This window comes from Rhinoderma darwinii, chromosome 7, assembly GCF_050947455.1.
Source record: "Rhinoderma darwinii isolate aRhiDar2 chromosome 7, aRhiDar2.hap1, whole genome shotgun sequence".
In the NCBI taxonomy this organism is placed as follows: Eukaryota; Metazoa; Chordata; class Amphibia; order Anura; family Rhinodermatidae; genus Rhinoderma; species Rhinoderma darwinii.
Window position 1 is genome coordinate 60,959,613 of NC_134693.1, and position 22,472 is coordinate 60,982,084.

At 46.4% G+C, this 22,472-nt stretch overlaps 1 protein-coding gene and 1 long non-coding RNA gene across 4 annotated transcripts in view; one reads left to right on the forward strand and one right to left on the reverse strand.

The window, feature by feature from the left end:
• The window catches only part of IVNS1ABP (influenza virus NS1A binding protein), a 32,317-nt gene extending 31,165 nt beyond the window's left edge, over nt 1-1,152 (reverse strand). Inside the window, exon 1 of one of the 3 annotated variants that reach the window (XM_075833439.1) lies at nt 1,132-1,152. The gene's annotated coding sequence lies outside the window, so the exon portion shown is untranslated. Of the gene's footprint in view, nt 1-492; nt 605-894; nt 1,060-1,131 lie in introns of those variants that run through there. The other 2 variants (XM_075833437.1, XM_075833438.1) reach the window with 2 other exon arrangements.
• Nucleotides 349-22,008, forward strand: LOC142657909 (uncharacterized). The gene is made up of 2 exons (XR_012849999.1): nt 349-1,493; nt 21,742-22,008. It is a non-coding gene; the product is annotated as an uncharacterized LOC142657909 (long non-coding RNA).
• The last annotated feature ends 464 nt before the right edge of the window (nt 22,009-22,472 follow it).

Sequence of the window (22,472 nt, forward strand, 5' to 3'; positions counted from 1 at the left end):
CCAAAAGAAAGCTATGCCACGAGATATACTATTCTTTTGCATTGGATTCTATGGGCCAATGTATGGTACACTGTGGCATACCCCAGGATTTCCCCAGCATATGCGCCCAACGTAGAACTTGAACGCCATGAGCAGAGCCTTTGTACCAGAATTAACAATAACCTATCCAGGTATGGGTGAAAATTGTCTGATCGCTGGGGGCCCCGCTGATCGTGAGAACAAGGGTCACAAACCCCCGGCTCCTCCCCAATGCTCTCAACCATAGTAAGGACCTTGAATAGGGTGGCAGTCGACCATGCGCTCTGCTGCTCCATGCTAAAAAAGGTTTTCCCACCTCTCCTGTCTTGATAAGATTATATTCACACAGTGCCGTTTTTGAAGCCTCAAGGATTGGATTCAAGAAGGAGTTTTTCTATATACTTGCCCCATCCCTTAACGATCCACACCTGGTTGTGTCATAAAAAAACACTGCACCGTGTAAATAAACTCTACCAATTTTTTTCAACGATCCAGTCCACTGAAAGCCTAGGACTTGGCTGAACCATCCAGACACTAGTGACGTTTCTTGCCACTGATCAAAGTCCTGACTTGTACCGTGACCGATCACGCGGACATATTGTACATCCTGGATTCTCAGCAGATCAGTCACGTGTTTCTTCTGTGGGACTCGACAGGTTTATTGATAAGAACACCCATCTTTTAGGGTATAAAGTCACATGAACCACCAATAACCGCGCATATGCCGAGCAGACGTCACCAAATGTACAACAGGCACAGCTACATCTACCCGCACAAATGAAGACAGCGGAAACTACCCCCGCAACTTGTGTCCATCGCCACAAAGTGAATGCGCCTCTAAGAACAAGTCACAGTACAGCCACATAGGATACCCACCTCCATCCTGAACCGCTGCGAGCTGATACCAGGAAACAACAAAGTCAACTCCGCTTCATTATAACTTGGCCTAAACCGTAACAAATAGATATGGCGCCAACGACCTCGCACACCAGCTAGCACAAGCTGCACGGCAGCCCAGCAACGAATGACGCAACTGGCGCGCCCCTAGTCAGCAGCTCTGATTGGAGAGTGTGGGCGGAGAATCTTTCTGGAAGAGGACGGAATGCAAATTACCTTAATGTCGTCGCTCAGGAAATCATTTTGCTGGAGACGTCCGCTCCATTTACAATGAGTTTCGTGCTCCGGGAAAATGGCGGCATTTATGCATGCATCTAAAAGTTTATGGGGGAAGGACTTAACATACAGGCTCGCTCTAGTGCTCGTATTCTTGTGCGCTGACAGGCGTTTGCGGTGCTGGCTCCTGTGGCATGTTATGTGACTAGCGCTGTAGTTGGTTGCAGAAATGACGCACATGTCCTCTCCTGATGCTGCCAATGAGGGACAGCCAGCAGAATCCTACTCCCTGATTCCATTGGCCGAGGAGAGTCGTGGTGATTTATGTATACACTGGTAGAAAATAACCAGTAATATGGACGGTTAGTAAACAAAGGCAGTCTTGGCGCGCGTGTGACGGACATGATGGTTTCGTCTGGAATGTTCTTTCACCCCTCTGTAGATAGCGCGGCCACCATCTTCGGTCACACTCCAAGTAACAATTCAAAGTTCACACTTTGTTCTGCCTCGGCTTTTTTGTTCTGCAACCTACCTAAAAAATAAAACAATACCTTAGTATTTTGATGTTACCATTAACATAAATGTCCAAAAATAAAGTAAAAGGAAGACTGGCACAAACTGATGGTTTCACAGGATCCATGACCACTATGACGAATGCCTCATGATTCGTTATGACCTATTGGGATCCCCACCATGCTTTGTGTTTTTATTAGGCTTTGTTCACATCTGCGTCGGAGGCTACGTCATATATTCTGTCATATTTGCTGGAAGTTTTTCACGTAGTGCTATTTTTTTCCATCAAAATGACGGATCGGCACACCGTCAATCTAGTTTTTCTGCTCCTATGACGACGCAGAACAACGAAATAGCAACGGAGATATGAACGGAGCCTAACCGGATAGCACAGCATGCTTCTCTATGCTGACCAAAAGCAACATGAACTTGATGGAGAAATAACACAATTGTGAACAGAGCTGTCCGGAATGGAGTATGAATGGTATAATGGATCCATGTTCAAAATCATCTAATCTTATTGACTGTTAATAGGGTCCAACAGGCATCTGTCAAAAATTCTCTGCCACCTTAGGACATGCCTACCGATTAGACATACAGAAATCTACAAGCCATTAATACTCAGCAACTCATAGACAGTCTACAGTCCTCATTGTCCCCTATCTTACCTCTCCTGTCCCAGTCTGGCTGACAAACATCACAATGAAACTCTAAAAACTGCCCTGGATAAAACAGCCACCCCCCCCCCCCTACGCTCCGAACCTCCCGACACAGACAACGACAACCTTGGCACATGCCTCAATCTTGATTTCGGTCAGCAGATTTTCTCTATTTCAAATTCATTCTCAAAACTTAGACCTTGCAAAACAAGTCTATTTCACCTCTCATCTTCACACTAATAATCCAATATGACTCTTACTACTTTTCACTCAGTCCTTATTAGTCCCAAAGTGCAGACGCCTGTCACAGATCTCAGTGCTGAAGACCTGACCACTTAAAGGCTACGTACACCTTTTGAAATCCTTTTTTTTTTAAATAAAAATGTCTATCAGTGTGTTTTGTGTAACTTTCTAAATACATTTTCTTAAAAATTATTTTAACTTTGAGATACAGCTGCTTTGTAGCCTGTATACAGAGCAGTGGCGTAACTACCGCGGTAGCAGCAGTAGCGGCTGCTACGGGGCCCGGGGCTTGAGGGGGCCCGTGCCGCCAGCCGACATGCCCACCCAAATGGCCGGTGGCGCCGCTAGCAGCCGTTATGGCTGCTACAGCGGTAGCGCCGCTACTGTGGGGCCCGCGCCGCCGAGCCTTACACAGGCCCTCTCCTCATGCCTGTAGGTGTCGCTAGCACCGGAGGGGGCCCCAGTGCTAGCGGCAGCCAAATACATGTATTAGCACTGAATGGCCGGGCATGTTCCGTGCCTGACCATCCAGTGCCTTACAATGACACTGATTGGCTAGCGGCGCGATGACATCATCGCGCCGTTTCCATGCTTGGAAGGTGCTGATTGGCGGGGCAAGTCATTCTGCCCCGCCAATCAGCGTCATTGGAGGACGCTCGTTCAGCTCCTGCAGACATGCTCAGAAGAGAGCATGTCTGCATCGCCAGTGAACAGTGTGGGAACGGGATCATGTGAGTATGCCAAGTTTATATTTTTTTTCCCCTCAAAAATGTGAATGGCATTATCTATAATGGGGGGGGGGGGTCGTCTTTATGTGGGCTATTATATATAGGGGGTCTATATGTGGGGCAGTAGCTACAGGGGGGTCTGTATGTGGGGCAGTAGCTACAGGGGGGTCTATATGTGGGGCAGTAGCTACAGGGGGGTCTATATGTGGGGGTGTGGGCCACTATATACAGGGGGCTCTATATGTGGGCCATTATATACAGGGGGCTCTATATGTGGGCCATTATATACAGGGGGCTCTATATGTGGGCCACTATATACAGGGGGGGGTCTATATGTGGGGCACTAGCTACAGGGGAGGTCTGTATGTGGGGATGTGGGCCACTATCTACAGGGGGGTCTATATGTGGGGCAGTATATATGAGACACTATACAAGGGTGGGCTATATGTAGAGCACTATCTATAGGGGATCTATTTTTTAGGGTACTTTCTATAGGGGTGGGCTATGTGTGGGACACTATATACAGGGGTGGGTTACCTGTGGGGCACTAGCAACAGGGTGGCTATATGTAGTGCACAGTCTACAGGGGTGGGCTATATGTGGGACACTATATACAGGGGGAGCTATATGTTAGACACTATCTACAGAGGTGGGCTATACGTGGAGCACTAACTATAGGGGAAGCTATATGTAGGGCAGCACGGTGGCTCAGTGGTTAGCACTATTGCCTTGCAGCTCTGGAGTCCATATGTGGGCACTATCTACAGGGGCTTCTGTGTGACAGTTATATTTAGATGTGTTGAGAATTTTAACTTTGTTTATAGGTGCAGAAATGTTTTAAAAGTGAGAAGCTGAAGACATCTAAACGGAAAACTGCAGAAATGGGTCATGGCCGGGAGAAATCCATCATAGATGTCTGAACCGGAGGGAGAAGAAAAGAACTAGAATCTGAGACGTCACCGGTGAGTCACTTAATGTAAATGTTTATTCTGCCTCTAATCAGTATTGTAGTCACTGTATAATCTGCAGCGAGATGATGGGTGGTATGATTTTTTTTTTGTGAAACCGCATCTCCCAGCATATCCTTACCATTGTTCCGGCCATGCTGGGAGCTGTAGTTTTACACCGTACAAACCTATACGCAGTGGCGTAACTACCGCTATAGCAGCCGTAGCGACTTCTACGGGGCCTGCAGCATAAGGGGGCCCGTGGCACCCGCCGGCACGGCCCCCTCCCATGGCCGCAGGCTCCGCTAGCAGCCGCTATTGCCGCTACAGCGCAACGCCACTGATGGGGTTGTTCCTACAAAAGACATGCATCCCCTATCCACAGCATAGGGGATACATGTGGGATCGCTGGGACGCCCAGCGATGAGGAGAACGGGGGACCGAAAGTCCCCCCTAAGTTCTCCATGACAAACCTCGGACTTCCGGGGTCTGTGTCGGCAGCTCCGTAGAAATGAATAGAGCGCCGGTCGCGCTTGTGCGCATGCGTGACCAGCGCTCCTTTCATTTTTATTGAACTGCGCAGACGCCAGAAGTCCGAGGTTAGTCATGGAGAACTTCTGGGGACTTTCGGTCCCCCGTTCTCCTTATCGCTGCCAGCGATCACACATGTATCCCCTATCCTGTGGATAGGGGATGCATGTCTTTTGTAGGACAAACTATAGGCAGTTTTTTTTTTTGGGGGGGGGGGGGGTCTGTATGGCGTTATCTACAGGGGGCTGTGTATGGTGCTATCTATAGGGGGGGCGCTGTGGTGGAATCTATAGGGAGGCACTATCTACAAGGGGGGGGGGGGTTGTGTGATACCCAGCAGAGGGGGGCCCCAGTCAAAAGTTTGCTATGGGGCCCAGTCTTTCCTAGTTACGCCCCTGATACAGAGCATCTGTGTCTAGCGCTGAAACCTGTATCCGTCATGTCAGCGGCAGTACGGGTATGTGCACACACACTAATTACGTCCGTAATTGACGGACGTATTTCGGCCGCAAGTCCCGGACCGAACACAGTGCAGGGAGCCGGGCTCCTAGCATCATACTTATGTACGATGCTAGAAGTCCCTGCCTCGCTGCAGGACAACTGTCCCGTACTGTAAACATGATTATACTACGGGACAGTTGTCCTGCAGCAAGGCAGGGACTCCTAGCGTCGTACATAAGTATGATGCTAGGAGCCCGGCTCCCTGCACTGTGTTCGGTCCGGGACTTGCGGCCGAAATACGTCCGTCAATTACGGACGTAATTAGTGTGTGTGCACATACCCTAACGGGTTCATAACTTAGATGTGATTGATAACAGATGGATCCTGCATGTCAGACACCCAGGACCCTCTGTCACTAAACCCGTCAGTCCCGCTGACCTGACGGATTCAGGTCACGGCGAGATACAACTGCTCTGTATGAAAATACAAAGCAGCTGTATCTCAAAAAGTTAAAATAATTTATAAGTGTTTAGAATATATCACACAATATATTACGAGGAGAAAACAGCTCCTGCATTTCAGACGTAATTGCTCGTACTGGCGTTTTGCGAGGCGTCAATTACGGACGTAATTTGGAGCTGTTCTTCATTGGATTCAATGAAAAACGGCTCCAATTACGTCCCAAGAAGTGTCCTGCACTTTGACGAGGCTGTTATTTTACGTACCGTCTTTTGACAGCGAAACATAAAATTACAGGTCGTCGGCACAGTACGTCGGCAAACCCATTGAAATGAATGGGCAGATGTTTGCCGACGTATTCGAGGCTTGTTTTCAGGCGTATTTCGAGGCGTAAAACGCCTCCAATACGTCTGAAAATAGGTCGTGTGAACCCAGCCTAAGCCTACATATATCTGGGGATGGTAGGAACCCGCATTGAACTAATTAAAATCACCCAGGGCAGAATGAGAGGCGTACAAGAACAAAAAATGGAGGCAGTCACTAACCCCACACATATATGGATCACATAAACAACACAAAGGTTTGAATGGCACAGTCCAACAAAATGAAACAAAACGTGCATGCAAAAAAAATGGCGACAGCACACTGCGAACATCAATGTCACCTAGACCGTCAAATATAAATAAATATGCATTACTGCTATATGTAGGCTTAGTCCCAGTTCTGGGTGTATGTGCAGCTTAGGTTCCCACCTTACAGAGGTCGCCTTGTCGTGGCAGGTGGGCAAACACAATTTGATCAAAATGTGCGCTAAGAACCTCCCTATTATAAGTAGATTTAGCAGTAATGCATATTTCTTTATATTTAGCGGTTTAGGTAACATGAGCGTTCGCAGTGTGCTGTCGCCATTTTTTTGGTGTGCCATATAAATTTGAAATACATCATCTTTATTTGCCATACCAGAGTGCTGCGGGATTTCTTTATATATTCATTATCCTTGGATCAGGAGTACCTGCTGGGCACCCAAATCCATTTTGGAATTTATCTTTGAGTGCTGCTTTTTTCTATTATATATATCTATAAATATATATATATATATATATATATATATATATATTTATATATATATATATATATATATTTATTTTTTTTCAAAAAAACAGGCAGCACTCAAAAAGTTCTAGCAAAATTAGAAAAGGTGCTTTATTCCATCAATCCAATACAGCAACGTTTCAGCTCTTCAATAGAGCCTCATGGCTCGTCCACACGTAACGGAAATGCTGCAGACATTCCGCTGTGGAAAAATCGCATAATTTCCTGCGTTTTTTACTGCAGAAAATGGTGCAGATTTTGGGGTTTTCTTTTCAATGTTGGGAGATGGTGATATCGCCTGAAAAACGCAGCAATTCAGTCTACTTTCCGCAGCAGAAATTGAAATGTTGCAGAACAGGAAAAAACGCACCGCAGGTGAATTTCAGGACGGAAATTTTACACAGCGTGTGGATGAGATTTGTTAAATCTCACCCACTATGCTGCTACTGTATTCTGCTGCGTATTTTCCGTCCGCAATTCTGGATGTAAAATAAGCAGCAATTCCGTTACGTGTGGACGAGCCCCAAGGCTTTCAGGGCCCAAGTTTTGCATGATTGGTTCAACAGCCCCATTTGATCTTTGAAGAGACTTTGATCCCCCAGAACGATGGAAAACCCCCAGAAATGACCCCATTTCAAAAGCTACACCCCTAAAAGAATTTATCTAGGTGTAACGATAGGGGTAGGGAAACGAACAAGTGAGCCCTAATCTACCCGCCACTCTGTCCCTGCCTACTTGCAACGACCCGCCCTAGGCGACGGGGTACAACTGGGCGGCGGTCCCTACGCTCAGTAAGTGCACGAGACAAACATACAAGGGAATACAAAGCAAAGGGAAAGGGGCAGTTGCCCACGGCAACACCGTGAGCAACAGAGTGGTGAACGAGCCAAGTCAAACCAGGAGAGAACGAGGTACCAAACGCAGAGCAGAAGAGTAGTCAGTAAGCCAGGGTCAGTATGGAGCAGGATCAAATAGTTAGGAGCTGTAGCTGGGCCAGGAAACCACACGGAAAGAATCACAAGCAAGGGAGAAACAGGAAAGGCAGGTATAAATAGACAGAGGGCGGGAGCTAGCTCCGTCTGGCCAGGCTGCAATAGGCTCTCCCACTCCTAAGCCTGCCATCCTGAGTGGTGGAAGAAGGAGTCAGTCTCAGAGACGTAGATTCAGGTGTAGACTGATTACCTATGGGAGTTAACCCCGAAGCTGTGCCTGGCAGATCCTTTACAGTACCCCCCTTTTTATGAGGGGCCACCGGACCCTTTCTAAGTGGACCTGGTTTACTGGGGAAACAAAGGTGGAACTTCCTGACCAATACCCCAGCGTGAACATCCCGGGCGGGTACCCAAGTCCTCTCCTCAGGCCCGTATCCTCTCCAATGGACCAGGTACTGGAGGGAGCCTTGGACCATCTTGCTGTCCACAATCTTGGCCACCTCGAATTCCACCCCCTCAGGGGTGAGAACGGGAACAGGAGGTTTCCTCGAGGGAGCCAAGGACGGGGAGCAGCGTTTAAGGAGGGAGGCATGAAACACGTCGTGTATACGAAAAGATGGGGGTAACTCCAGCCGGAAGGAGACTGGATTGAGGACTTCAATGACCTTATACGGCCCAATAAACCGGGGAGCAAACTTCTTGGACGGGACCTTAAGACGCAAGTTCCTAGACGATAACCACACCAGATCCCCGACCATAAACAAGGGGTTAGCAGAACGTTTTCTATCAGCCTGAGTTTTTTGTACACTCTGGGACGCCTCTAGGTTCTTCTGAACCTGGGCCCAGACTGTGCACAGTTCCCGATGAACGACCTCTACCTCGGGATTGTTGGAACTACCAGATGAAACGGAGGAGAACCGTGGATTAAACCCAAAATTACAGAAAAAGGGGGAGACCCCTGACGAGTTACTGACCCGGTTATTAAGGGAAAATTCAGCGAGGGGAATGAATGAGACCCAATCATATTGACAGTCAGAGATAAAACACATTAAATATTGTTCTAGAGATTGATTAGTCCTCTCAGTTTGGCCATTGGTTTCAGGATGGAAGGCAGAGGAGAAGGACAGATCAATCTCCAACTTCTTACAGAAGGCTCTCCAAAACAAAGAAACAAATTGTACCCCTCTGTCCGAAACAATATTGACAGGGACCCCATGGAGACGCAGGATGTGTTTGACAAACAAGGTAGCTAACGTCTTGGCGTTGGGTAGTTTCTTGAGGGGCACAAAGTGGCACATCTTACTGAAGCGGTCTACTACCACCCACACCACCGACTTGCCTTGGGATGGAGGCAAATCGGTGATAAAATCCATGGAGATATGTGTCCAAGGTCTCTGGGGAATGGGCAAAGAACGTAGTAAGCCCGCTGGTCGGGACCTGGGACTCTTGGACCTAGCACAAACCTCACAAGCGTAGGCCTTAACGTCTTTAGGCAACCCAGGCCACCAATAGTTTCTGGCAATGAGGTGTTTGGTACCCAGGATGCCTGGATGACCAGATAGTGCGGAGTCATGATTTTCCCTAAGTACCCTTAGCCGGAATTGCAGGGGAACAAACAGCTTGTCCTCAGGAAGGTTCCCGGGAGCTGAAGCTTGATGAGCCGCAATTTCGGAGACTAAATCAGAATCAATAGAAGAAATGATTATACCGGGAGGCAAAATACAAGCAGGATCTTCCTCCGAAGGAGGGCTGGCCATGAAGCTACGCGACAGTGCATCGGCCTTAATATTTTTAGACCCAGCCCTATAGGTAACCAAAAAGATGAATCTGGTAAAAAATAGTGCCCATCGAGCTTGTCTCAGGTTTAGCCTCCGGGCAGATTCTTGTGGTCGGTAAGGACCGTTACCTGGTGCCTAGCCCCCTCCAGGAAGTGGCGTCACTCTTCAAATGCCCATTTAATGGCTAAGAGTTTGCGGTTGCCAATATCATAGTTACTCTCAGTGGGCGAAAACTTCCTGGAGAAGTAGGCACAGGGGTGGAGATGGGTGAGGGACCTGGTACCCTGGGACAAGACAGCCCCCACTCCCACCTCGGATGCGTCAACTTCCACGATAAATGGCTCCATTTGGTTGGGCTGAACCAGCATCGGGGCCGAGATAAAGCACTTCTTAAGGACCTCAAAAGCCTGGACAGCCTCAGGAGACCAGTGGAGGAGATCAGCACCTTTGCGAGTGAGGTCCGTAAGGGGCTTAGCGATGACCGAGAAGTTAGCAATAAATCTCCTGTAATAATTAGCGAACCACAAAAAACACTGTAACGCCTTCAGCCTGAACCTTGGCGGGGTCCATGCGGAATTCATGAGGAGTGAAGATTTGACCTAAAAATGGTATCTCCTGTACCCCAAACACACATTTTTCGGTTTTTGCAAACAGTTTGTTTTCCCGAAGGACCTGGAGCACCTTCCTGACATGCTCAATGTGGGAGGGCCAGTCCTTGGAAAACACCAGTATGTCATCAAGGTACACTACAAGAAATATCCCCAGGTAATCTCTCAAAATCTCATTTATGAAATTCTGGAAGACCGCCGGCGCATTACACAACCCAAAGGGCATGACGAGGTATTCGAAATGTCGTTCGGGCGTGTTAAACGCAGTCTTCCACTCATCCCCCTCTTTGATGCGGATAAGGTTATATGCCCCCCGTAGATCAAACTTAGAGAACCATTGGGCCCCCTGAACCTGATTAAAGAGATCAGGAATCAAAGGAAGGGGATACTGGTTCCTTACAGTGACCTTATTCAGGTTACGGTAGTCAATGCATGGCCTAAGACCACCATCCTTCTTCCCTACGAAGAAGAAGCCAGCACCTACCGGAGAAGTAGAGGGGCGAATGTAACCCTTGGCCAGGCATTCCTGGATATACTCTCTCATGGCTTCACATTCGGGACAAGAAAGATTAAATATCCTACCCTTAGGAAGCTTAGCTCCTGGTACCAATTCGATAGCGCAATCGTATTCTCTATGAGGAGGTAACACTTCGGAGGCCTCCTTAGAGAAAACATCAGCGAAGTCCCGAACAAACTCAGGTAGCGTGTTCACCTCCTCAGGGGGAGAAATAGAATTAACAGAAAAACATGACGTCAAACATTCATTACCCCATTTGGTAAGCTCCCCAGTATTCCAGTCAAACGTGGGATTATGCAACTGCAACCAGGGAAGGCCTAAAACCAAATCGGACGATAATCCCTGCATCAACAGTACAGAGCACTGCTCCAAATGCATGGAGCCAACAAGGAGTTCAAAAACAGGGGTATGCTGTGTAAAATAACCATTATCAAGAGGAGTGGAGTCGATACCCACTACCGGGACAGGTTTAGGCAAATCAATCAAAGGCATAGCAAGAGACATAGCAAATTCCACAGACATGATATTAGCAGAGGACCCTGAATCCACGAAGCAGACCTACCACCAAAAGAGACCTGAAAGGGAAGCAAGATCTTATTACGTTTCATATTTACGGGAAATACCTGTGCGCCCAAGTGACCTCCCCGATGATCACTTAGGCGCGGCTGTTCTCCGGCAGCATTCTTACGCTTAGGACAGTTGTTCACTTGATGCTTGTCATCCCCACAGTAGAAGCAGAGACCATTCTTCCTGCGGAAATCTCTACGTTGTTGGGGGGACACGAAGGCCCCGAGTTGCATAGGTACCTCTGAGTCTCCCGGGGAAGAACGAAGCAACGGAACCTCGGGAGGCATCATGGGGGAGTCGGAGGAGAAATATACATAAACGTTCGCGTTGTCGTTCCCTGAGACGTCGGTCAAGTCGTACCGCTAAAGCCATAACCTGGTCTAGGGAGTCAGAAGAGGGATAGCTAACTAGCAGGTCTTTCAGGGCATTCGACAGACCCAACCTAAACTGGCACCTTAAGGCAGGGTCATTCCACCGAGAAGCTACGCACCACTTCCTAAAGTCAGAACAATACTCCTCAACAGGTCTCTTTCCCTGACGTAAGGTCACCAGCTGACTCTCGGCAAAGGCAGTCTTGTCAGTCTCGTCATAAATGAGTCCGAGAGCAGAAAAGAAAAGATCAACGGAGGAAAGTTCAGGGGCGTCAGGAGCCAAGGAGAAGGCCCATTCTTGGGGCCCGTCCTGGAGCCGGGACATAATTATACCCACTCGCTGGCTCTCAGAACCTGGGGAGTGGGGCTTTAAGCGAAAGTAAAGCCTACAACTCTCCCGAAAGGAGAGAAAAGCCCTCCGGTCCCCTGAGAACCGGTCGGGCAACTTGAGGTGGGGTTCAGGAGGTGAGGGGAACTATCAAGGTAGCATCAGGCTGGTTGACCCTCTGAGCCAGGGCCTGGACCTGTAGGGAGAGACCCTGCATTTGCTGAGCCAGGGTCTCAAGGGGGTCCATAGTGGTGTCAGGGACCAGGGTAGACTAGGTATGGGCTTGTGATTATGTAACGACGGGGGTAGGGAAACGAACAAGTGAGCCCTAATCTACCCGCCACTCTGTCCCTGCCTACTTGCAGCGACCCGCCCTAGGCGACGGTGTACAACTGGGCGGCGGTCCCTACACTCAGTAAGTGCACGAGACAAACATACAAGGGAATACAAAGCAAAGGGAAAGGGGCAGTTGCCCACGGCAACACCGTGAGCAACAGAGTGGTGAACGAGCCAAGTCAAACCAGGAGAGAACGAGGTACCAAACGCAGAGCAGAAGAGTAGTCAGTAAGCCAGGATCAGTATGGAGCAGGATCAAATAGTTAGGAGCTGTAGCTGGGCCAGGAAACCACACGGAAAGAATCACAAGCAAGGGAGAAACAGGAAAGGCAGGTATAAATAGACAGAGGGCGGGAGCTAGCTCCGTCTGGCCAGGCTGCGATAGGCTCTCCCACTCCTAAGCCTGCCATCCTGAGTGGTGGAAGACGGAGTCAGTCTCAGAGACGTAGATTCAGGTGTAGACTGATTACCTATGGGAGTTAACCCCGAAGCTGTGCCTGGCAGATCCTTTACACTAGGAGTGTCATTACTTTTTTGAACCCGGGCTCCACTTGCCTTCGGGCATTTAGTTAATGGTAATTGTTTAAGTGCCCAGTCATTTTGTGTTGTGGATGTTCCACCACGCACAGGTACACGAGAGCAGGTGGCATCATGTATGGATGTCAGCATTAGGACATCCTTTTGGCCCTGAATTTTTTTGGTTTATGCGGACTTTCCCACACGCCACTGTTTTGCTCTGCCAGGCACTTGAACAGGGGTACACTCGTGTACCAGTTGTCAATGTATGAATGGTACCCCTGATAAACAGTGGGTGCAGTAGGTCCCACACAATCTTCCCAGTTTTTGTCAGGACAGGGGGACTGTTTGGGGGCTCAATTTTTTTTGGCCCAAATAAGATATAAGGGGTCTAAATTTAAAGAATCGGGTGAAATTGGGGACATCCTGGGGGGGCACTGGGAATTATCATTGTAGTGGATGAATTTTTGAATTGCCTCAAATTGAGCCCACGGCATTGTGATGTGGTATAGGGGGCAGTAGTCGAGCACATCAGTGGACTAATAGACCCTCACTGATGTCTTCTTAGTTAGGCCCATATTCAGGACCAATCCCCAGTATTGCAGCATTACTGCTTAGTTGGTGGGATGCCACCTGTATGGCCTGGTATAAAAAGTACTGGGGTTCAGAGCAAGAAATTGTTGAGCAAAAAGATTTGTCTGCTTAAAGGGAATGTGTCGCTAGAAATTATTATAATTTTTTTCAGTTAAACAATTAGTATTTAAGTGTGTAATGCCGGGGTAGGGAGACAGACAGGTGAGCCCTAATCTACCCGCCACTCAGTCCCTGCCTACTTGCAACGGCCCGTCCTAGGCGACGGAGTACAACTGGCGACGGTTCCTACGCTCACTATGTGCACGACAGATAAACAGACAAGGCTACACAGAAGCTAGGGGAACAGAGCAGTTGCCCACGGCAACACCGTGAGCAACAAGAGTAGTGAACGAGCCGAGTCAAACCAGGAGTGTACGAGGTACCAAACGCAGAACAGGAGAGTAGTGAACGAGCCGAGTCAAACCAGGAGTACGAGGTACCAAACGCAGAGCAGGAGAGTAGTCAGTAAGCCAGGGTCTATATGGAGCAGAGGACAAAAGTACAAGCAGCAGCAGCAGAGACAGGAAACAGACAGAATCACAGGCAAAGGAGGAGGAGGAAGTGAAGGTATAAATAGACAGAGGGCGGGAGCTAGCTCCGTCTGGCCAGGCTGTGATAGGCTCTCCCACTCCTCAGCCTCCCAGCCTGATTGGTAGGAGGAGGGGTCACTCGATCAGACTTAGGAGCAGGTGCAGACTGACTAACCACGGGCGTCAACACAGAAGCTGTGTCTGGCAGATCCATTACAAAGTGATTACACATTGTTTTAATTTTTTTAATTTTTTCACAAGTCAGGAAATATTATAAATTAGATTCTAATTTATAACATTTCCATGTGCTGGCCACTAGAGGGAGCAGTTCCCAAAATTGCAGCATGGTCACTGTGGTAAAGCAACCTCATTGATTTATGCTGCAAATTTGGGGTGGACACACTCTCCTCTAGTGTCCTCACACAATCCCCCCTCCCTTCTTCTGGCTAGTGCCAGGAGAAGGAGGGGTTTGAATGTCTTCAAACCTCCTACACTGTGTGCCGCCATTTTCTGAGCAACTGCACAGTGTAGGAGGATTAGATACAGGGCTCAGCAGACAGTATCACACAAACATACACGCACATAATATACACATCATACACGAGCATAATACACACATCATACACGAACATAAATTACCTGCTACTGCCACCGTCTCCGCTGGTTTACGGTCCTCTTCCTTGCGCCTTCGTTTAGTTGAACATATGGCCGGAAGCCGCGGCCGCGAGTCGTCATCTTACTATCCGGCAGCGGCTTCCGGTCCACATGAAAATGTCGCCGGATTTCGCTCTACGAACGAGCTTTGTTTTGATCTGTGTGGGAGCGGCGCATGCGCCGTTCCCACACAGACGGCACGCACTTCTGAGAATGGAACGGCTCCCGTTCACATTCTCAATGTTGTTGTATGTGCCGTATAGCATCTCCGTATGTGTCGTTAAGAGATGAAAAAGCAAATGGCAGCCCCCCAAGAGAAGTAAAAGTAAACACAGTAAAAAGTAGAACATGAGAACACAAATAAATAAAATTTATGTTAATATCATATTAAAAGCAATATAATAATAATAATAAAAAAAAAAAATCATGACACCTTCGCTTTAACAATTTTTTCAACAAGGCTATCAGAAAAGAAGATCTGCAAAAATTTTATTTCTGACAGCCCTGCTGGCTGTACTTGGACCCCTGCAGCAGCCTTAAAGAGGCTCTGTCACCACATTATAAGTGCCCTATCTCCTACATAAGGAGATGGGCGCTATAATGTAGGTGACAGCAGTGCTTTTTATTTTTTTAAAAATATCTATTTTCACCACGTTATTAGCGATTTTAGCTTTATGCTAATGAGTTTCTCAATGGACAACTGGGCGTGTTTTACTATTGACCAAGTGGGTGTATGACGCTGACCAATCAGTGACCAATCAGCGTCATAGACTTCTCTCCATTCATTTCCTCAGCACATAGGGATCCTTTTAGATCAGTATGTGCTGTCTTATACTTACACATTAACAATACTGAAGTGTTTAGACAGTGAATAGACATTCCACGGGATGTCTATTCACAATCTCTGCACTTCGTTACTGTTTCTGTGGTAGTTACAGCAAAGCAAGCGTAATCCCACGAGATTACGCTGTAAATGACATGTTACAATGATATTACGCTTGCTCTGCTGTAATTACCACAGAAATATTAAAGAAGTGCTGGGATTGTGAGATCAGAGCCTGTCGTAAAGTTTCAGTGTACTACTGAGCTCTGATTGGTTAGTCTGTACAGACCAACCAATTGGAGCGATCTGCGACAAGGGACCGCTTTTATAGGTCCTTTCTACTTAGCCTGGAGACAAGGGCAGATGCTCTGTGCAGTTTACCGCCGCTGTGTTGTAGCGTGCGCAAAGTTGCTTCTCACCTAGACGTGCAGTTACGTCAAGGTGCGGGAAGAGATTAAGGGTAAGTTCACACAGGACGGATACGCTGCGTAAAAGCACACAGCTTACCCGCCCTGGGCGCCACTTGGAATTCCGGCCGAAAAACCACACCAAATTATGGTGCAGTTTTTCGGCCAGAATGTCTGCTGCGGAAAACTACACGTAAAAAAAGTTTCACACTTAGGGCGGATTCAAACTAATATGAATTGCGTCCGTGCAGGCCGCGTGGTTTTCACACGGCTCGCATGGACCAATAGAAGTATATGGGGCAGTACAGACAGCCCGTGCTTTTTGCGCAGCGTTTGTCCGCTGCGTAAAAAGCGCAACATGTTCAATATCTCTGCTTCCGTGCGGCATGCATGGTTTTCACGCACCCATTGACTTCAATGGGTGCGTGATGCGCGAACAGCGCACAAAGAAAGGACATGTCGTGAGTTTTACGCAACGCACCCGCGCTGCGCAAAATTCACGCACTGTCTGCACTGCCTCATGGCCTAATATAGGTGCGTACGACACGCATGAAAAGCACGCGCGTCACACGCGCGTATATTACGCTCGTATAAATGATGCCTTACACATAGCCATGTGACAGCTGCAGCCTGTGATTGGTTGCAGCAGTCACATGGGATGAAACATCATCCCTGGAGCCTGGTGTGGACGCAGGAGTAGAGAATTCTGGGTTAGTTAAGGGCATGCCCCCACGTGGCGGATTTCCTCCGCAACTGTCCGCATCAATGCCGCACAGAATCTGCGTTGCAGATTCTGCTGCGGATCTGCCCAAAATGTGCAGTAAATTGATGCGGACTAGCTGCTGCGGACTGCGGTAAAAGTACTTCCCTTCTCCCTATCAGTGCAGGATAGAGAGAAGGGACAGCACTTTCCCTTGTGAAAGTCAAAGAAATTCATACTTACCGGCCGTTGTCTTGGTGACGCGTCCCTCCTTCGGCATCCAGCCCGACCTCCCTGGATGACGCGGCAGTCCATGTGACCGCTGCAGCCTGTTATTGGCCTGTGATTGGCTGCAGCCGTCACTTAGACTGAAACGTCATCCTGGGAGGCCGGACTGGAGACAGAAGCAGGGAGTTCTCGGTAAGTATGAACTTCAATTTTTTTTACAGGTAGCTGTATATTGGGATCGGTAGTCACTGTCCCGGGTGCAGAAACAGTTACTGCCGATCGCTTAACTCTTTCAGCACCCTGGACAGTGACTATTTACTGACGTCTCCTAGCAACGCTCCCGTCATTACGGGAGCCCCATTGACTTCCTCAGTCTGGCTGTAGACCTAGAAATACATAGGTCCAGCCAGAATGGAGAAATGTCAAGTTAAAAAAGCAAAACGCAACCGCAGCACACATAACATGTGCATGACAGCTGCGGACTTCATTGCGGAAATTAGAATCTCCATTGAAGTCAATGGAGAAATTCCGCCATGAGTCCGCAACCAGTCCGCCACTGCTCCGCAACAGACAGAGCATGCTGCGGACACCAAATTCCGCTCCGCAGCCTATGCTCCGCAGCGGAATTTTACGCATCGTCTAAACGAACACTGCTAAATTAAAGTGGAAGTCAATGGAGAAACGGCTCCGCTGCGGATTAACGCTGCGGAGTGTCCGCAGCGGAATTTAAGTGAAATTCTGCCACGTGTGAACCCAGCCTAAATCCCTTTCCTTTTTTTTTTCTGTGTTGCGTTTTTTTGCGGTGGAATCACAGTTTTTCCCTTGCAAAAATCGCAACATCTGCGATTGACCTCTAGTTTTTATTGTGGTGCAGGGAAGAAGACAGAAGTCTGCTGTAGGTGAGCATGTTTGTTTTTTTTTCATCCTGATTTTTTTTGGCAGGTTCTGCTGGACCATCTGGGCTGCGTCGTAGATTTGTTGGACTACTTCGATGATCTACTTTTTTTTTATTTTTTAAATAAGATGGTCAAAGAGGGTTGTGTGGGGGAGTTTTTTATTTCAATAAAAAAACGTTTTGTTTTGTCTCTGTGTTTTTTTGATACTTTATTATTCCCTTTAGGACATAGCCTGTTTTGGCCTTGTAGAGACAGATGATTTTTTCAAATCTGACATGTGTCGCTTTATGTGGTAATAACTTTGGAATGCTTTAACCTATCCACACGATTCTGAGATTGTTTTCTCGTGACATATTGTACTTTATGTTAGTGAAAAAATTTGGTCGATAAATTCAAGGTTTATTTTTGAAAAACTTCAAATTTTAGAGAAAATTTCCAAAAATTTTCATTTTTCTAATTTTAAATGTATCTACTTGTAAAACAGATAGTAACACTACACAAAATAGTTACTAGTTAACATTCCCTAGATGTCTACTTTATGTTCGCATCGTTTTTTTCACGTCCTTTTATTTTTCTAGGACGTTACAAGGCTTAGAACTTTAGCATCACTTTCTCACATTTTCAAGAAAATTTCAAAAGGCTATTTTTTCAGGGACCCGTTCAGTTGTGAAGTGGCTTTGAGGACCTTATATATTAGAAAGTCCCATAAATCACCCCATTTTGAAAACTGCATCCTCAAAGTGTTCAAAACAGCATTCAGAAAGTATTTTAATCCTTTAGGCTTTTCACGAGAATTAAAGCAAAGTAGAGGTGACATTTACAAATTACATGTTTTGTGCTAAAATTCATTTGTAATAAAAAAAAAAATTCTGTAACTCAGAAGGTTTTACCAGAGAAACTCAACTCAATATTTATTGGCCAGATTCTGCAGTTTTTAGAAATATCCCACGTGTGGCCCTAGTATGGTAATTGACTGAAGCATCGGCCTCAGAAGCAAAGGACCACCTAGACAGATTTTGGGGCCTCCTTTTTATAGGAATATATTTTAGACACAATGTCAGGTTTGAAGAGGTCTTGTGGTGCCAAAACAGTGGAAACCCCCCCAAAAGTGACCTCATTTTGGAAACTACACCCCTCAAGGCGTTTTCCCAGGGGTATAGTTAGCATTTTGACGCCACACTTTTTTTGCCGAATTTAATTAAATTAGTCTGTGAAGATGAAAATCTACTTTTCTGCTAAAACATCAAATTTTTACAAGGAATAAAGGAAAAAAGCACCCCAACATTTGTAAAGCAATTTCTCCCGATTACGGCAATACGCCACATGTGGTCATAAACTGATGTTTGGCCCCACAGCAGGGCTCAGAAGGGAAGGAGCGCCTTTTGGATTTTGGAGCGCAGATTTTTCTGGAATGGTTTTCGGTTCCATGTCGCGATTGCAACGCCCTAAAGGGACCAAAACAGTGGAAACCCCCCAAAAGTGACCCCATTTTGGAAACTACAGCCCTCAAGGAAATTTTCTAGGGGTATAGTTAGCATTTTGACCCCACAGGTTTTTTGTAGAATTTAGTGGAATTAGGCTGTGAATATTAATATCAACATTTTTGTTCACAAGGGATAAAAGAGAAAAAAGCATAAACAACATTTGTAAAGAAATTTTGTCCCGAGTACACCAATACCCCATATGTGGTCACAAACGGGTTTTTTATTTGAAATTAATTAACCCTTTCAGGATTGATCCTTTTTTGCTTTTTTATTTTAGTTTTTCACTCCCCGCCTTCCAAGAGCCATAACTTTTTTCTTTTTCCGTCAGTAGAGTGATGTGAGGGCTTATTTCTTGCGGGAGGAGTTGTAGTTTCTATTGACACCATTTAAAGTACCATATAATGTACTGGGAAACGGAAAAAAAAAATATTTGTGGGCTGAAATGGGAAAAAACTGTGATTCTCCCATGGTTTTTGGGGTTTTATGTTTACGTCTTTCACCGTCTTTTTAAAAACGATATCTTAATTTTATTCTGTGTCTCAGTACGATTACAGTGATACCAAATTTATATAGTTTTTTTTTTAATTTTACTACTTTTACAAAGAAAAGACTATTTGTTAAAAAAAATAAATTGTTTTCTATCACCACATTCTGAGAAGCATAACTTTTTTAATATTTTGGTCGATTGAGCGGTGTGAGGGCTTATTTTTTGGTGGGACGAGCTGTAGCTTTTATTTGTACCATTTTATGGTACATACAACTTTTTGATTACTTTTTATTACATTTTATTTAGAGCTAAGGTGACCAAAAAACAGTGATTTGGGCGTTTTAAATTTTTTATTTCTTATGGTGTTCACCGTGCGCAATAAATTACATTTTACCTTATTCTGAAAGTCGATACGATTACGGTGATACCATATGTATATAGTTATTTTTATGTTTTGCAGCGTTTGAACAATAAAATCACATTTTTATAAAATTATTTATTTTTTGTGTTGCCACATTCTGAGAGCCATAACTTTTTTTTTTTTTCAGTCAAAAAAGCTGTGTTAGGCCTCATGCACACGACCGTATTTTTTCCCACCCGTAAATACTGGCGTAAATACGGGTCCGGTGTCACACGTATTCCACCCGTTTTGCACCAGTATTTACGAACCCGTGCTCGTAAATATGGGTCCGGTGTCACACGTATTCCACCCGTATTTACGAGCACGTTTTTGGCGGCAAAATAGCACTGCACTAATCGGCAGCCCCTTCTCTCTATCAGTGCAGGATAGAGAGAAGGGACAGCCTTTTCTGTAATAAAAGTTAAAGAAATTCATACTTACCCGGCCGTTGTCTTGGTGACGCGTCCCTCTCTTCACATCCAGCCCGACATCCCTGGATGACGCGGCAGTCCATGTGACCGCTGCAGCCTGTGATTGACCTGTGATTGGCTGCAGCGATCACATGGCCTGAAACGTCATCCAGGACGTCGGGCCGGATGTCGAGTGGGACGCGTCACCAAGGCAACGGGCGGGAGACCGGACTGGAGGAAGCAGGAAGTTGCCGGTAAGTATGAACGTCTTTTATTTTTATTTTTTACAGGTTTATACTGATCGGTAGTCACTGTCCAGGGTGCTGAAAGAGTTACTGCCGATCAGTTAACTCTTTCAGCTCCCTGGACAGTGACTATTTACTGACGTCGCTTAGCAACGCTGCCGTAATGACGGGTGCACACATGTAGTCACCCGTTATTACGAGAGCTCCATAGACTTCTATGGACTGTCCGTGCCGTTATTACGGCCAGAAATAGGACATGTTCTATCTTTTTTAACGGAACGGGCACCTTCCCGTGAGAAAACGGGAAGGCACCCGTCGCCAATAGAAGTCTATGAGCCCGTTATTACGGGTCGTGATTACGACCCGTAATAACGGGAGTTTTTACGGTCGTGTGCATGAGGCCTTAGGCTATGTTCACACGGGGTCTTTTGCCGAGTTTTTTGACGCGGAAACCGCGTCGCAAAACTCGGCAGAAACGGCCCGAGAACGCCTCCCATTGATTTCAATGGGAGGCGTCGGCGTCTTTTTCCCGCGAGCAGTAAAACTGCCTCGCGGGAAAAAGAAGCGACATGCCCTATCTTCGGGCGCTTCCGCCTCCGACCTCCCATTGACTTCAATGGGAGGCAGGAGAAAGCGTGTTTTATGCCCGCGGCGCTCAATGGCCGCGGGCGAAAAACGGCGCGATAATTGCTGTTCACACGGAGTATTTTGGGGGAGGAATATCTGCCTCAAAATTCCGTTTGGAACTTTGAGGCAGATATTCCTCCCCCAAAATACTCCGTGTGAACATAGCCTAGGGGCTTGTTTTTTGCAGGGCGGGTGTTAGGTTTTACTGGTACTATTTTGGGGTACATGCAACTTTTTGATCACTTTTTATTCTATATTTTGGGAGTGGTCGTGACCAAAGAAATAGCGAGGCTGGCATAGTTTTTCATTTTATTTTTTTTGCGGTGTTCACCTCGCGGGAAAAATAACATTATAGTTTGGGTTGATACAAACGTGGTAATACCAAATATGTGTACTTATTTTTACAGTTTTCATTTTTTCCCTATATTAAAACACTTATTATAGGAAAAAAAGCCACTTATTTTTACACTTTAATAAAACTTTAATATAAATTTTTTTTTATGCTTTGTTTTTTTTATAGTTTACAGTCAACATCCTCGTGTGCCTCTTCTGGTTTCTGCTATCTCCAAAGTTCCTGCAGATAATGTTTCCTATGGAAGTTTCCTTCAGATCTGGCAACAAACCAAGTCAGCAATCTTGCAGGCGGTTTTTTGAATGAAGAAATGCGCTGACAGGAAAAGAAGGCCATCTCCTCAGTTCTCTCCTGGAGTTAAATGGAAGGTGTCATGATTTTTTACATTTTTTTATTCTATTGCTTTTAATAAAATATAAAGAACATTTTTATTTATTAGTGTTGTCACGTTCAAATTTTTACTGTGTTCAAACTTTTACTTCTCTATGGGGACTGCCATTTTTTTTTCATCTCTGTATGTGTCGATTAACGACACATACAAAGATGGAATACGGCACATACAACCCCATAGGGAATACAGACCAAAACGAAGCTCGTTTGCAGAGCGAAATCCGGCGCCATTTTCATGTGGACTGGAAGCCAATGCCGGACAGTAAGATGACGACTTTCGGCCGCAGCTTCCGGCCATATGTTCAGGCGCAAGGAATAGGAGCATAGACCAGCTGAGGTGGCGGCGGCAGGTAATTTATGTTTGTGTATGTGATGTGAGTATTATGTTCGTGTGATACTGTCTGCTGAGCCCTGTATCTAAGCCTCCTACACTGTGCAGTCGCTCAGAAAATGGCGGCACATAGTGTAAGAGGTTTGAAGATTCAAACCCTTTCTTCTCTTGGCACTAG